The sequence below is a fragment of the Pinus tabuliformis genome, chromosome 5_2, assembly GCF_031772625.1.
Source record: "Pinus tabuliformis cultivar Carrire ecotype Pingquan chromosome 5_2, CPIR1, whole genome shotgun sequence".
Classification (NCBI taxonomy): domain Eukaryota; kingdom Viridiplantae; phylum Streptophyta; class Pinopsida; order Pinales; family Pinaceae; genus Pinus; species Pinus tabuliformis.
In genome coordinates, this window is record NC_142306.1 from 360,415,971 (window position 1) to 360,433,245 (window position 17,275).

A 17,275-nucleotide genomic window follows, 5' to 3' on the forward strand; every position below is an offset into this window, starting at 1 on the left:
TTTTGGGTTGATTTAAAATGATGAATCTATAGAAACGAGACTTCCCTCAAAATTCCTATATAAAGGAAGGAAGGGCTCAGTATTACTCACTTGTAAATTGATCGAAGTATTTCCATAATAGAAAGAGATTTATGTGTTTTCAATTTTGAGTATCTCTTGTGAGTAATTACCATGGGTATCTCAATACCATACATTCAATACCATACATACAATACCATGGGTAATTACCATGGGTCTCTCAATACCATACATCCATTACAATGGACTTATCATATTATTCCCTAACTACTTGTGGTCCCTTGCATAATGTGGGCTAACCACTTTATTTATTAACTATGACCCATTTATTTATCATCCTTACGTTATTACATCATATTATTCCCTTGGTTACCTCCCTTTGTGCCCCATATTATCCCCCCTAGGTATACTACAGTTTTACTAGTGAAGGATACCAAGAAGATAGAGAAACATCCATCTATGAAAGGATATTCAACGTATAGATATATTTGGGTCTCCATCTTGGTAAATGTGGTGATACTCGGTTGACCCGGAGATCATCGAATATATCTAGATCTGCCATAAAGCAAAGACATCCAACTATGAGGAAGGTCGATATATTCGGCTAAACAATGTATATGAGGCACAGGTAAAGTGTAGTACATCTAGATACATCCAAACCCTGGATGATCGAATCAAGTTGAGAGCACTAAGTGTTAAGTGTTAAGGGAATTGAGGTTTCAACGTTTTTTTATATAGTGGGAAAGGGTCACCAAACAAGGGCTTGAAAGGATTTGCGCCTTTGAGTTAGGCCTCGGTTCTAAACCCATAGTCACTTGTCGATATGCAAGTTAAGCCCAAGTAATATGGCTATATCATTTTGAGGTAAACACAAGATTGCACTTTGTGAATTTTTGTATGGGAATTGTGAATTGTTATGTTGTGGATGAAATTTGGGGAAGTTTTGTGTTGAAATTAACCAATCCATAGTCATGATTAATGGGATTTACAAGATCCCACACTAGAATTCTAAGACCCATGAGAGAGAGCTGGTCAAAAAGTGATCTGAAAGAGTGAGGCCACCATGCTTAGAGAGAGAAGTATGCCCCAGTTGGCATCACACACTATCTTGTGCACTTCACTATGCACACTGCTTGTTGTGTTATGTGACCTCATCTCATGTGCTTCAACTTCTTATGCATTTATTTTGCATAACCCTGAATTGTGCATTGTGCCATCATTCCATTATGCTTGTAATTTGTCTTTTATTACACTTTTCTTCCTTGGTGTGGTTTCCTTCCTTGGGCTTAGACTTTGTAAGGATATTTTGCATCAACATTAGCTTCTAAATAAAGCAATGTATGTTTTCACATTGCTCCCTCATCCTTTACTCTTTTGCAATTACCTTTGTGTTGTAAAAAAAATTAATCTCAACTTTAGGTATACACCTACTCTTTGTGTCTTGTTTGTTTTTCCACCTAACCAAACAATGCATTACTCTGCACCTCACATGTTTATCAACTTCTCATCCTTGCTCTTTCAATATCTTCTGGTACTTTCTTGGCATTTGTATAATATATTTAACTCCTTTGGTAACTTCATGCAATATGCATTATTTCTAAGATTCCTTAGTGATTCTATATGGTATGGTATTTTTCACAATCAGTGTGTTATGCATGCCTTTGGGACAATGATCTTTTCTCAAATGCACCATGATTGTATTACCTATTGAAAATGTCTCAAATGTTATGTGTATCAATACATTACTTATATTGTGTACTTATCTCCTACATATATTTTGATTTCGACTATGCAACCTTCATCTTTTCTTTGAACACATTCATGTGATCACTTTGCATGTTGACCAACAATTTTATCAATTACTAACTCTATTGGGTTCCTTTCATAAATAATTTTGAATGGTGATTGTGATGTCACCATGTTTATAAGGGTATTATATGTGAACTTTACTTATACCAAAACTTGATCCCTATTGTTTTTTGCAAGTCTCTGACAAAACATTTTAGAAGATCTCGTAGAATTTGGGAATTCAATTTATTACTTCTTTATTCCCATTCATTTGAAGGAGATATGTTGAATTAAACTTTAGTGTTTTCATTGTTTTTTTAACATCATTCTCCAAAATGACTAGGAAATCTTGTGTCTTTGTCTAATGTGACCATATTACACAATCCATGCAATATGTCACCTCATTAAAAAGTAAAATTATGCATGATGTTGCATTTTTAGCCTTCTTGTATAGAATGTAATGTGTTATATTTTTCTTCTTCTTCTTCTTCTTTTGGGTTCACGAACCCCAGAGATTGATGATGGCTATGTCCATGGAATATTTGCACCAAGTAGATCCACCCAAAGGGATCACTTCTTGTCGGCTCAACAACAGAGCCTCACCCAAGGGTGTCGAGAGAATTGGACCTATGACCTCTCAATAGCCAAGGTACTTTAACGATGGGAACTTGACCAATTGAGTTAACCCTTGGGGCTACTATCTTTGAAAACTTGTCATACACAACAAACATTATTTCAAATATGTGTTATATTCTCAATGGTCCAAGCACATGATATATGGATATGACTCCAAAGGTATCTTCAGTAGTCATTATTAGTATAATTTTAGGGTTTGACTCACTTCCTTAACCCTCTAACATATTTTGGATTTGGCCACATATTTATTGACCTCCTTCATAGTTGACCAATAATATCTTTCCTTCAAAAAACATAGCATTTTGTATTTTCCAAAGTGACCTCCTGATATGCCAATAAAATTTTGTCGAATTTTTATGCATGGAACTTTTTGGAATGCATAATACTTCCATTTGAACAAATATCCATCATAAATGAAGTAACCTAATTGAATTCTTTTTGTTTTGAGTTGTTCAGTGCTTGCACATTTCTATTACTTGTTCAAATATTTGTTGTATTCGTGCAAATCATCAGTTTGCTCAAAACAAAATACCCCATTCTTTATTATCACCAACATTAATTCTCTTGTGCTCAACACATCTTGAACCTTGTTCTCCTTTCTCAACTTATGCTTTAACAAAAATGTGCAATTTTGCAAAAACTATAGCACATGTACTTATGTGTAAAAGAACTCTTTTGATAATAGCATGTATCTCCAATGCTTCAATTTGATAGTTATTCATTAATATCAATATCATATTTAATGTACTCACATTATGCTTTATTTAATTTCTTATTAAAGAATGCTATCAACTTGTCTGGTTCCCTCTTCACTTAATTTTGTGTTAATAGTAATAACACTTGCATCACATTGTATGTGAAACAATAGACTAAAATTATATAACACCAAGATATGATTTTGTTATATTCTCTTAGCATATGAAAACTTCATTACACATACATGCTCCATTGGAATCCCCATGCTTTCATGCATGCAATGGTTGTGCATATCTCGTTGAATTCTCTACTACGAACTTGTTTCTTTTCCTCACTCTGTTATGATATTGTTATAAATAGTTTCAATTGCATAAAAACTTCTCACATTTATTACATTATGATATTCAGTCGACTCCATAATTGTCTCCCCCTTTTGAATAATGCCCAATCCCTCATTGGAAAATCATATTCTCAATGTACATAAAATTCATACTTTTATGTGCAACTTGTAGATCCTTCATACTTCAAATACCAACCTTAAATTTTGCATATGCTTATCTCTCTATTCGTTGAAATCAATATGTCAGACCAATAAGAAAAGAAAAAAAATGCACTAATGTACCACCATAATATGTTTGTTATCAATATCATGCTTGTGTTCAATGCATCAATTAATTTAAAATTCATGACCAGCCACTCGTGCAAATTTTCTTTGGTATTAAATGCAAAAATTCACTTAAATTTTGCCTTGATATTCACTCTCCAAATCAATCTTGGAAAAGTATTTGTTGTGGCTCAAACTCTTAACAAATTATGTATGCTCAACAAAAATAACATGTTTCTTATTGTGATCTTGTTTAGCACTTTAATAAATTGTACACCTCTTTCGTTATCTTTTTTACCTTAAATTTTGCATATGCTTATCTCTCTACTCGTTGAAATCAATGTCAGACCAATAAGCAACAAAAAAAAGGCACTAACTTACCACCATCATATGTTTGTTATCAATATCATGCTCATGTTCAATGCATCAATTAATTTAAAATTCATGACCAACCACTCGTGCAAATTGTCTTTAACCTTAAATGTGAAAATTCACTTAAATTTTGACCTAATATTCACTCTCCAAATCAATCTTAACAAAGTATTTGTTGTGCCTCAAACCCTTAACAAATTATGTATGCTCAAAAAAAATACCGTGTTTCTTATTGTGATCTTGTTTAGCACTTTAATAAATTTTACACCGCTTTCACTATCGTTTTTAGCTTATATTTTCTTTCATCGGCACCTTCACTAATTCATCGCCTATCTATTTAACTCTATACTTTCCCATGGATCCATCTAGTCTACTAACATACAATATTCGTTTAATGTGGTAATCCATCAGAAAAATTATTATGCGCAATATCATTGTACTTGTTCAAATTCTTGTTTTATGGCAATGTTTTTATCCTTTTACCACTCTCTACCAACTCCTTGTTCCACATGTTTTACAAATCTCATTGTCACTATTACATAGCCTTAGAACAATTGTTAAGAGAGGATTAAACATAAGAAAGAATGGATTGAATGTAATTGATCATTAAGCTCTAAATTAGTCAACCACAAATATATGGAGAATATCACGATCTATCAATAATATATATAATAAATTTATAGCTATTAATCTAATAGAAACCCTTTAAAGTTTTCGTCGTTTTAAATAATATATTTGGTTAAAACCAGCATAGATCTATTTTAAGTACAGATCTAACATGAACAGATAGGGATCAAATTTTTTCACGTGCAAACTTCTTTAGAGTGCAAAATACAATGTATTATTTTTCATTGTTTATATTGTATTTTTAAATGTTAAATACAGTATACATAGAACCGAATATATGTTTTAACCATAGAAACTAATTTTTTCATGATATATACATAGTTTTTTTTAAATGATATATAATATATACTTAATTTACATTAAAATATTTTACATCACATGTACATCAAAACACTTAAATTATCACACAAGTTAAAATGGTTTTTTAAGTATATGTTAATATTAATTCTTATTAAAATATTTTATTGATAACCCACATTGAATATTTTTTATATACAACATTAAAATGTTTTATTTTAACGAACTTTTTTATTTCTATTCATTTTCTTTTATTATAGCCAACATTAATTTTCTATTTAGAACATAATTTTTATTTTTTATTTTTATTTTAAATGGAAAATCCCCTCAAAAAAAATCACTTCAAAAAGTGGCACCACTAATTAAACGTTTTTTGAGATATATTTTGAAATTTTGAAATATTATTATAAAAGATAATTGTTACATAAAATTGTGCTGGTCCTTATTTTTATTTTATTTTTTTTTACCTACCATTTAACTTTTTTATTTTTAAAAATAATTAATATGGTTATATTATTTATTTATTTTAAATAATTAATAAATTTATGCCCTTTATTTTATTTTTAAATAATTAAAAATGTTAATTCATTTATTTTTTTTAAATTATAGAAGGAAAATGTTTAAGGATTCATACTTATTTTAAAGTGTAAGAATATTTTTGAATTGTGTTGATTTTAAAATTTCAAACATGAAATTGTATGGTGATATTTTTATAAAAATATATATAAAATGTTAAGGATTTTATATAGTTTTTGAACATTTTAATCATTTTTAAATAAATTGTTTTGAATTTCAAAAAATCATGTTTTACAAAATGGTAGTTTGCTAATATTTTTGTGGAGAGAAAGAGAGCTCCTTAAGGGTTGGTTCAATTGGTCGAGTCCTTATTGGGGGGGTTAGTTCAGTTTAGTTGGTCGAGTCCCTGTCATTATGGAGGAATATATATATATATATATATATATAGAGAGAGAGAGAGAGAGAGAGAGAGAGAGAGAGAGAGAGAGAGAGAGTTTAGATGGTCAAGTCCCTATCATTAAAGCATATTTTCTATTGAGAGGTCACGAGTTCAATTATCTTGACACTCTTGGGGTCAAGCTTCGTGGTTGAGCCGGCAGGAAGTGATCCCTTCGAGTGGATCTGCCTAATACAAATATTATGTGGATGTAGCAGTCACTGATCTCTAGGGTATATATATATATATATATATATGAATGATGTCATACAGTTTAAATATATATTAAATGAAAAATTGTTTTTTCACATTTTATAAGAACTAATTCAATGCATATATTGATATGGTTAAATGTCACTAGTTTAAACATTTAACAAATAAATATAACCGATTAACTACAATGCACAATTCAGATCTTCTTAAAAATACCATGTTAAACAAAGTTTTTTTCTAGCAAAATTTAACCAAAAAACTATAATAGTTTTCATATATTTCATCTGTAATAGACTAGTGGATTAGTTTAAGTGGTTGAGTGATGTGAACTACAAATAGAAGGTTATGGGGTCAAGTCCCTACATTAGCTACCTTTGTGGACATTGTTGGGCCTCACTCAATGTCCCTATGGAGTTATGTTGCCAAAACAACAACTCGCTGGTTTGCCCCATGCATCATCCTTTTTATGAGGGGGAAGTGCCTAGAGGATTTCCATAAGATGTGCATTCTTTTGAAAATAAAATAAAAAATATATTCCACTTATAAAAATGACAATATTTATTGTTTGGTTTTGAAAATAACGATTTATGTAAAAATTAAAGATGAAAAATAAACCAAATAATATTACAAAGTACATTAAAAAATTAACCTCAAAGAAAAAAATATTGATATTCATTATTAATGTGAATCTGAATATCAAAACATTATAATATAACTCATCAATACAATGTTAAATTGGGCATTTTCTTCCCTAACATCTTATAACTGTTATAACTAATTAGTAATATCTTTTTTGGCCAAATTCATAATGTTCAAGTGGCATCTTCAATTTCAAAGCTTGACTTTCGTGGACATCATTTTGCATTGCCATTAGATATTATATATTTATAAGTTGTCCAAAATTATCTTTCCAAATAACTTTTTCAATTATGATGGTTAAGACTATGTAACATTTTGTTAGGTGTGTTGCACTAAATTCTCATGTCTTCGATCTCAATTTTTACATGAGCTTTTGATAACATCAGTTCATTGCTTAATAAAATCACATTTTGGTGCATTTTTTTCAATAATTATAATTTTTTTAAATAAGTAACATGCTAATATTATACTTTACAACTATATAGAAAAAAATAACTAAGTGAAACCGTATAAACTATTGGTGATAAAATATTAAACAACATTTTCATATTTATTACATTATAAATATCATCTGAGCCTAAGAACAAATCTTAAACTCAATCTCATTCACTTAAAAATGTATTTATAAAATAATTAATAAGTTCTTGTGATATTTGATAATGGTTTACAATCTCTTCATTCTAAACATTTGTCCAACATGTTAGTTTTTAACCACGACATTAAGTTAGTAATTGTCCATGTATACCTCCATCTTTCCCATTGACATGAATGTCATCATGTCGTATAACGAATAAACAAATCGAAGATTTGGAAGTAGAACCATGAATTTTATTGCATTTACACTAAAAGTATATGGAGAGTTGGTTCAAAAAGTATGAAATAAATTTAATGTGAGATAGTGTTGGTTCTTAAGATTTGCATTGCATATTGAAATTCATAGCATTGGATTGTTGTTGTTATTTAGCATTGGATTGTTGTTCTTGGTATTTATTTTGACTTGACTATCGATAATGCATTTGGTTGTTGGTTGTGAATTGAAGAATATTTGTATTAATATAAATAAACAAGATGAACAATTATTAATCTCATTATGTTAAGTTAAAAATCATCATCGGTTGCACTTGTTATTTGTTATTGAATCTTATTTCATCTAAATTAATGTTGTTATGGAAATTATATTTAGTGAGTTAAACTAATATTAGATGGGATTGTGGGTTATTTTAATGTTTATAATGACTCAATTCAATGTTGAAAAACCATATACAACTTATGAGATCTTTAATATTTTTATTTTTTTGGTTTCTTAAAAATAGAAATGTTGGATTCATACAAACGTATATATATGGCCACAAATGATTATTTGGTTATGAACCATGTTTTTTTTGAATGATACTAAGGTTGAATATGCATTTAGAAAATGGACTTTTGATTATTGTTTCATGTTTGAGCATTTAAATAAGTTAATTTGCTAGTGGCATGATTCATAGAAAACATATCAACTTGGCACATATGGAATGAAATGTTCAATGAAGAAAAATTATTTTGAATAGAATTTAATATATTTTTTTTATATAAGATTTCGTTTGTATGTGAGACCTTATTGGAGAATGGCCTCACTATTTTGAATAATTATTGGAAATATTTGTTTAATGTAAATACTTATAATATTCTTGCATATGTTCTTTTATTATGTGTATTTATTGATGGGATTGAATCCTTAAACATGAATATAGTCTTGTTTTGTGGTATATTATTTTATTTTTAGTTAGGGTAACATGGATGCTACATAGTAGATACAATCTTGGCAAATTTTGATTCTTATTTTATTTTTATAAACAACTTCAAGATGAAATTGAGAGAAGAGAGGAAGTATGTAATGCCCATTTTTCTTGATGTTGATTTGTGCATGACCTAGGAGTTAACTATTAATGGGTCAAAGTGACCCTTCATCATTTTGAGACTTTAGAGGATATTATAGTGTATTATTCTCTATGGATAATGGTGAACCTTGTACAAATTTTTTTGTTTGTGTGCATATGTGTGTGAGTGTGATTTCTTGAGATTAATATTCTCACTTGTTTCTTTAATTAAAAAATAGCTTGACATGCATAGATAAGATAAGTGTATTAATGTCCAACATATGAACATAGAAGTAGTTCAATGGGACTGTGTTAAGCACAATGATGTTGATACAAAGTAGGAGCGCTAAAGAGGCTCCTATATAAGACAAAAATCAAGAAGTGAAAGAGCATTCTAACCTAATGCCCTAGAAGGAAAACTCCAAAGAATGGAGAAGCAATGCAGGGGGAATATGTACAAGATGAGTGACTCATTAGCCTATGGTACCAACCATAAGAGGTGATCCTAGACCACTAGAGCTCTCTCCCCTAAATTTCAAGGTTGAATGAAGAAAAGTCAACATAGATGTCTGGCTAGAAGAATAATGGGGCCTAGAAATCGAGTGAATACCATGAGATTATTTAGAAGAAAGGGCCCATCATTGAGGTCTGAAAGATCTCAACTAGAAATCATACTGTCTATTGGAATGAGGTATGTTTTGATGGCGTCATTAGGATCTCACTAGGACATGGATAGAACCTCGTGCCTTCACTTATCTAGAATCATCTATCTACATTCGTTACTTGGTGCCCTGATTTAGGAGTGCTATATAAAAGCAAGTAATTTTCCAAGTAGAAGTTAATCTCTGGAGTGGATGTGATTGAAGGATGGAAGCATAGAGACGAAGATCCTACTGCATATATGAGGTCAATCATCTCTAGTCGGGGTATCTAAAGAATCAACCAAGTGCTTGTATCTCATAGAAAGGACCATGGAACCATCCCTTGGATCTCATAATAAACTAGGAAGTGGAAGACGAAGTGATCGTCAGTCTCTACCTCATGGAGATGGCGCAATTGGCATATCTTGTTTGAGTTACTAATATGATGATCAATGTTAATTCATAGTCTATGAAAACTAACTCTAAATTGGCATAGGTATAACTGAAAAGTTTGCATCTGGTGGCTAGATGTATAAGGGGGTGAATTAACAAGTCCATCTCTCATACCATGAAGTTCTTAGCATAGAAGTCCATTTTTGGGCATAACCCACGTTGAGGATTGATCCAAGTGACCCTCACAAACTGCCTATAGATTTCCTCTTTGATGATCATGTTCAACTGATTTCATGTAGGTATGAGGTGACTAGGTGCATCAAAGAAATATCTGAGAGGGGGAAGGAAATTCATCATAATTCCAACAGATGTTAAATATTTGAAACATTAACATACTAGAATCGAGAATGGGCAAAAGAAATCGTGATGTAATGGATTCTGATGAACAATAAGATGAGTAAGGGTGTCGATCCCATCCCTTTGTTGTATAGACAAAAATATGAATGTGATGTACGAGTGAGACAAGGCCAAACATTGTCTCAATCCAAAAGGGATAAGCTCCTAAGTTTTCAAGGATGATGGGTTGATGGTCTAATTACTTGCATGTGACAATGCAGCAAAGGAGGGTGATTTGTAATCTCTATGTTGAAGACCAATCTAAGTCCACTAACTTGAGATCCCACGCCTCAAAACTATATAGGATGGTAGGTTGAACTAGAGTCTTCAGAAGTGACATCTTGGATTATACGTCCTAGAAGTGATTCCAAAAATTGTCTCTCTCAAGAAGTGTATGGGAACCATAGCCTTTGCTAACTTGGGGCGAGAGAGCATGGCATAGACTAAAATGAGGACATGTGGAGAGTACCCCAAAGTAGGTGTATGTACAAGTGATATGAATCTCCTATTTATTTTTTAAATGGTGATCAAAGAGTATCTTCTTCGATCTATTAAAGAATATGACCTTGTTCTTACCCAGGTTGACTATAAATATCAAAAGTCAAAAAAAGGGCTACGGAATCTAGTTATCTCTGCAACCCTTCAAGGGATAAGGCTAGAAGGATCACATCATCAATGAAAAGTAGGATAGATATCAATACATGGTGTAATAGGCATCCATCTTCGTCTTGAATCTATTCATGCAAAAATGACTCTAACTCATCAATGTAGATCCCAAACAATGTGGGGGACAAGCGATAGCCCTATTTGACCCCAGTGGTACCCTTGATAAAAAGTGATAATCGATATGCTATGCAAAGATGACTAAGGACAAAATTGTAAAAGCACATCGTAGTTGTCAATAAGGTATCTAAGATACCAATATCTATGAGTTTCTAGAACAAAGCCTTGTGGGAGATGAAGTTGAAATCTTTCTGAAATTCCACAAAGCAGCAATAGGCTTTTGAAGACTAATGTCATGCCTCCTCAATAATAACCTAGAGTGTAAGGATGTGGTTAATGGTCTGGTACTTGTTATAAAATCAGAAAGGTAGAAAGATTATATTGTATTAGTAATTACTTGTGGTATTCTTGTGGACTTATTATCTTCTCTTTATGTTCTTCTTTTATCTTTATTTCATCAAGCAATCATCAAAACAAAACATGAATATCAACGACACCAGATGTAAGCACTCAGCTAGAGCTAAAACACCTACCTAGGGGAAAACCCAGTCAAACTCTTCCACTAATAAAATTGAGATAGACCAACACCTTAGACCTGAAAAAAGACTCTTCTCACTCCACCAAGTCAATGCTCAAACTTTCCTTCTAGACTCCAAAGATCACCTGCAACAATATTGCATCAGTGGTAGAATCTTGGCCTAGCTACTTTAGAATTTCGGCCCGGCTATAGTACTGCAATTTTGGCCCTTCCAGTAACCCAAAAACTCTGCATGTGTGGTAGTAGAGAGAGAAATTTTGACTTCTATTTCTTGACAAATACTTTCTTCTCCTTCACTAGGTTTTCTTCCTCCTTCCTTAAATTTCACACCCATTTTCTACTTCCATCTACTGTAGATCAAACTTGAGTGTTTAAGCTACAAATGAGTTCGAGTTGCCTTTATATAGTGGCTTTATGAGGTTGAATTCCCTTGATGAGTCTGGCTTATCCTTCTTGAGGCCAACTTGGTGGAGGAGACCTAAAAGACCTATTTTACATTAAAATAAATTTCTTTCTTGATAAATGAAGCCCAAGAAGGGTCTTCTACATGATGACAAGGACTAAGACTCTTGACATAAACCATAGAAGCATACAAAGGATGATTTGACCTAAAAACCATTGACCCAAGCATGAAACCCATGCTTAATAAGTCAATTTCTTTTATAATAAAATTTATTTATATTTCTTTTAACAAATACATTTCAAATACAATTATGAAGAATGGCACTAGTTGCATTTTCTCAACAATCCCTCTTAACTAGGGAGGTATTCATAAGTACATATATACAAGTTACATGGAAGATCTCAAAATGATATACTCTATGAAGAGTTCACAGCACATGCAATGCTACAGATTAGATACCTGACAGGTATCTAATCAGGTGGGACTAAGGTGTACTCAAACTTTAGCCACTTTAGGTACCATCAAGATTTTAAGCTCTAACACCAACCTAGGGATCTAGTTGTGTATCGAAGGTCATATCTCCATGACCAATGCCACCCTACCTACTTCAGGATCTAGACATTAACACATAGGTCAACTAGATGTCCTCCCAAGAATCTTGTTGCCACAACATGCTTTATCTCTCCTTATAAACTAAATCAGATATATATTCGCCATTCCAAGCATGATTCAAATGTTTAACATTTTTTATGGAGAGACCATGTACATTCACAACCCCAATTAGTAATAAACCTTCCAACGTATATACAAGTAAACACAAACCTTTGGGGTCCTCAATCATCCTGGTGCTAGTTATATCATATCTAAATACAACTTCTCATAAACTTTCTTCTTTTACTTCTTCAATAGCACCAAATACAACTTTAGTATCATGAACATCCATCTGTAGTTCTTTTATTCCTTCTTCGGTTCCATTCTTTCTTCAAGGTATTCATTATGATTTTCATAATATGCCCTCCCTCTTAACTGGGGACATATACCTTTTCTTCTATCCAAGCTCCCTCTCAACTTATGGAGATCAACAACTACATTATTTTATAACATCGGAGTAACTTTATCCTTTCAAGGCTTCATTTCTTTCTCATGGCATCAAGGTCATCTTGATCAGCTTCCTTCATCATGCTCATTATCATCTTTAATTATGAACATCTTTAACATCATGAAGATTATGTACCTGCAAAAATTTAATAGCAAGTAAAATCAAATGAAAATAGAAGCATGAAGTTAACTATATCAAAATCATGTCATCTCAATGGAAGCATCAAAACATTCAATATTTATCAAATACCTAAACCTAGTTAGGTTCATAATCAGCAAGGGCTACATCTTTTATATACTCTAAACTTCAACAACTTCTTAGGGTTTCTGTCATAAACACTAGACTCCATCTTAGAGACACAAAGCCTTAGATTCAATCAAATAACAATACAATCATATACATCTAAGGTTTCCACAATATGCTTTTAGAATTACATGTCAAACTCTACTAGGGTTTATTGCAAACCCTAGACTAAATCATATCAATAATCCAAAACAATATCATCATGTCCTAGAATATAAATCTCTACTAGGGTTTTATTACAAACCCTATATTTCACAAAATAAAACATGAGTATCAACAATTAAGTTAGAATACTTGCATAGAATACTTGCATATACATATCTAGTATGCACTATCATTTCATATCAACATCTACTTGGTAAACCCATATACAAACATCAATACATCGAAGTTAGATATACAACAATTTTCACCTGGTTAGGGTTTCTATCATACGAATGAATATACACCTAGGGTTTCATTCCTAGGATCTTACTTTAGTTATTACAAGGGTCTTGTTCATAAACCCTAATTCACCAAACCCTAAAATTATAGGGTTTCATTATATAACTTAGACATTAACAACAAACCCTAAAGGAATAGGGTGTTTTTACCATAACATTATCAAATCCATGAACCTTGGAATAATAGGATTTCAACCTCTAGGTAGACTAGGATTTTATTATTTAACATTGACATACCCCTAACAATAAGAGGCTATGGTTTTACAGTTAACCCTAAGGGTTAGGGTTTCACAAGAATGATCAAATGACAAGAGACAATATAATGAGGGTAGATTTAATCTAATTATTAATCACCCTAACAAGAACATTTATGATTCAAAACCATAGGCATAAATATGTTAGTATTGTAAAGCAAATTTCAAAATAGAATGATCATACCATTTGTATGGAGAGAATGTTGTAACAAAGCTTGCAGTTTATGCCATACCTTGAGCTGTTCTTTAACAAACCTTGTACAATATCATTCTAAAGGTATTTCTTTATAATAGAGCTTCTTTTATGACTCAAATATTTCCTTTGAAATTTCCTCCATATCCTCAGTGTATTCTACAAGATTTCCTACCAAGGAAAATACAAACAAAATGTTATTAGTATACAATAACATTGTGTACTAATAAAATATTTTTGAGGGATACCTACAACTTATCAAAACAACTTCAATAATTTCTAACAATACATATTATATCTATGAACCCTAAAAAATTAAAACATAAAACATTACAAAACTTAGAATAGTAGATTTAGAAGGATATGCGAGAGAAGACTTAATAGTATAAGTATATGACTTCAAATTCTTCAATCTTGTTCTTCTTAAGTGGAGTTTCAACGACAACATTTGCATGTTCTATTTCTATCTTCTTATTTCTTGGATTTTCGGGACATTGGTTTGTGTAGTGTCCCATCTTATGACAATTGTAGCATTCAACCTTTGATAAATCAACCTCGTTCTTTGGTACTTTTAACTTATTGTATACTCCCTTCTTCTGGTGATGAGCAAAGTAGTAATTTGAAGTGTTGTCTTCTTCATCCTCCTTCTTGTTACTTACTAATGAGATGCAAGCTTCTTCTTGATTGCATGCTTCCACATTTGTTCAAAGGTTGGAGTATGTTTCCAACCGTTAATTCTTGATGCAAAAAGAGCTCTACGATTTTGGTAGACCTTGTAGTGCAGTGATCACAAGTTATTTCTCTAGTTCAACTTCATAAATAGCTTGGAGTTCATCTCTTATTCTAGATATCCTTACAAGATATGATGACACAGTATCATCTTTTGTCATCTTTATTGTCCTTAGTTCATTCTGGAGGTTAGTTGTCTGACCAATGATCTTGATGGTAAATAACTTGGAGAGGGATTCATACATTTCTTGAGAAGAATCTATATTGGATATGTATGGTATTATATTTTCCTTCACTCCATCTATTAGATTCATTTCCAAGATGGCAGTTCCCTAAAATTCTCCTTCCGTGCATCATCTGTAGGTTTCTTAACTTTTTTTTGAACAAGATCCAAAACTTTATGATAGCGAAAATAAGATTTATCCTCTTCTTCCATGCCCTATAGTTGGAGGCTCCTTCTAGCTTGTTTTAAGACTTCATTTTCATGTCCTATTTTCTTGATATAGATAGTAGACTTTCCTATTCTTATATAATCCTTATTTTGTTTCTTCCTCCTTAACCCTACTTTCAATAGGCCTTAAAGTTTCATGTTGCTTTCCTCCTTCACCTTAGCTTTGATACCATGTTAGAAAATAAGAAATGCAGAAAGATTCTCTTATATTGATAATTACTTGTGATATTTTGGTGGACTTATTATCTTCTCTTTATGTTCTTCTTTTATCTTTGTTTCATCAAGAAATCATCAAAACAAAATATGAAGATCAACTGTAGGTTTTAACCCTGTACAGAAATTACCTGCATACGAATTCTAAAACACAGAAAATAAACAATGCGAGAGCATAACACAAAAAACACATATACACAGAGATTTTCCCCTGGATCCCAAAACTGGGACTACCAGCTTGATTTTTCATTATATTCCTTTCAATGTTACAATACATATTTATACATGCCAAAGCATCCAATACCATGGACCGAAAACCATCGCGTCCAAAACCATGGACCGAAAACCATAGGTAGGTTCGCCCAACCTAATATAGGGTCCAAAAAAAAAAAATTCCCGGGGTGCTGCCCCGGACCCCGTAGAGGGGGGCTACCCGCCCCCCCTGTGACCCCCCCCCCCGCTGCGTAATCGGCGCAACAAATGGGGGGCTTCACCCCCCCTCTAACCCCCCGGTTCACTACGTGGGTTAGTCGTGGAAAGAATATAACACAACCCAACATCAACAACACCATATGTAGGCACTTAGCCAGGGCTAAAACCCCTACCTAGGGGAAAACGCATTCAAACTCTTCCACTAATCAAATTGATATATACCAATACCTCAAACTTGACAAAAGAATCTTCTCACTCCATGAAATCAGCCCTCAAACTATCCTTCCAGACTCCAAAGATCACCTGCAACAATACTGCATCAGTGACAGAATTTCGAACCAACTACAGTACTACAATTTTGGCCCTTCCAACAACTCAGAAACTTCACATGTGTGGTAGTAAAGATAAATTTTGACTTATATTTCTTGACAAAGACTCCCTTCTCCTTTGTCATGTTTTCTTCCTTCGTCCTTGAATTTCGAAACCTTTTTTTGCTTCCAACTACTGCAGATTGAACTTGAGTGTTTGTGATATAAATGAGGTTGAGTTGTTTCCTTTATATAGTGAATTTGTGAGGTCGAATTCCCTTAATGAGGACGAATTTTCCTTATTGAGGCTGACTTGGTGGAGGAGACCTAAAAGACCGATTTTATATTAAAATAAATTTCTTCCTTGAGATATGAAGCCCAAGAAGGGTCTTTTACATGATGACAAGGACTAGGACTCTTGACATAAACCCTAGAAGCCTACAATGGAGGCTTTGTCCTAAAAACCACTCACCCAAGCATGAAACCCATGCTTTAATAAGTCAATTTATTTTATAATAAAATTTCTTTTTATTTCTTTTGACAAATACATTTCAATTACAATTACGAAGACCGACACTAGTTACATTTTCAACAGTACTTAGGTCAAAATCTCGCTTATCCTTTGACTCTAAGCTGCCTCCTATCAAACTCCCCTGAAATCATCAAGTGGAGGGTTGTAGCATATATTTTAGAGAACATGTGGCCTGCCATGATTGTCCTATAGTTGTTGTGATCCATACTAAAGCCTGATTTGTGAATTGGGTGGATAATGTGATATGACCAAGACTATGGAAAACCCTAATAGACTACATGGTTAAACAAGTCAGCTAGGAAGTTATCCATGTCATGAAGATCCTATTTGAAAGTATCTACTTGGAATCCTTACCTTTCTATTGATTTACTTGTATTCATCATCCAAACAACCTCTCGAATATATCATTAGGAGAATAAATGGTAAGAATATTGGGGGGAGGTAACATGGACAGTGGGCTATCTATGAACATCATATAGGGAGAAGTATGGGTAAACATAGATAGAGGGTCGTGAGGGAGAGA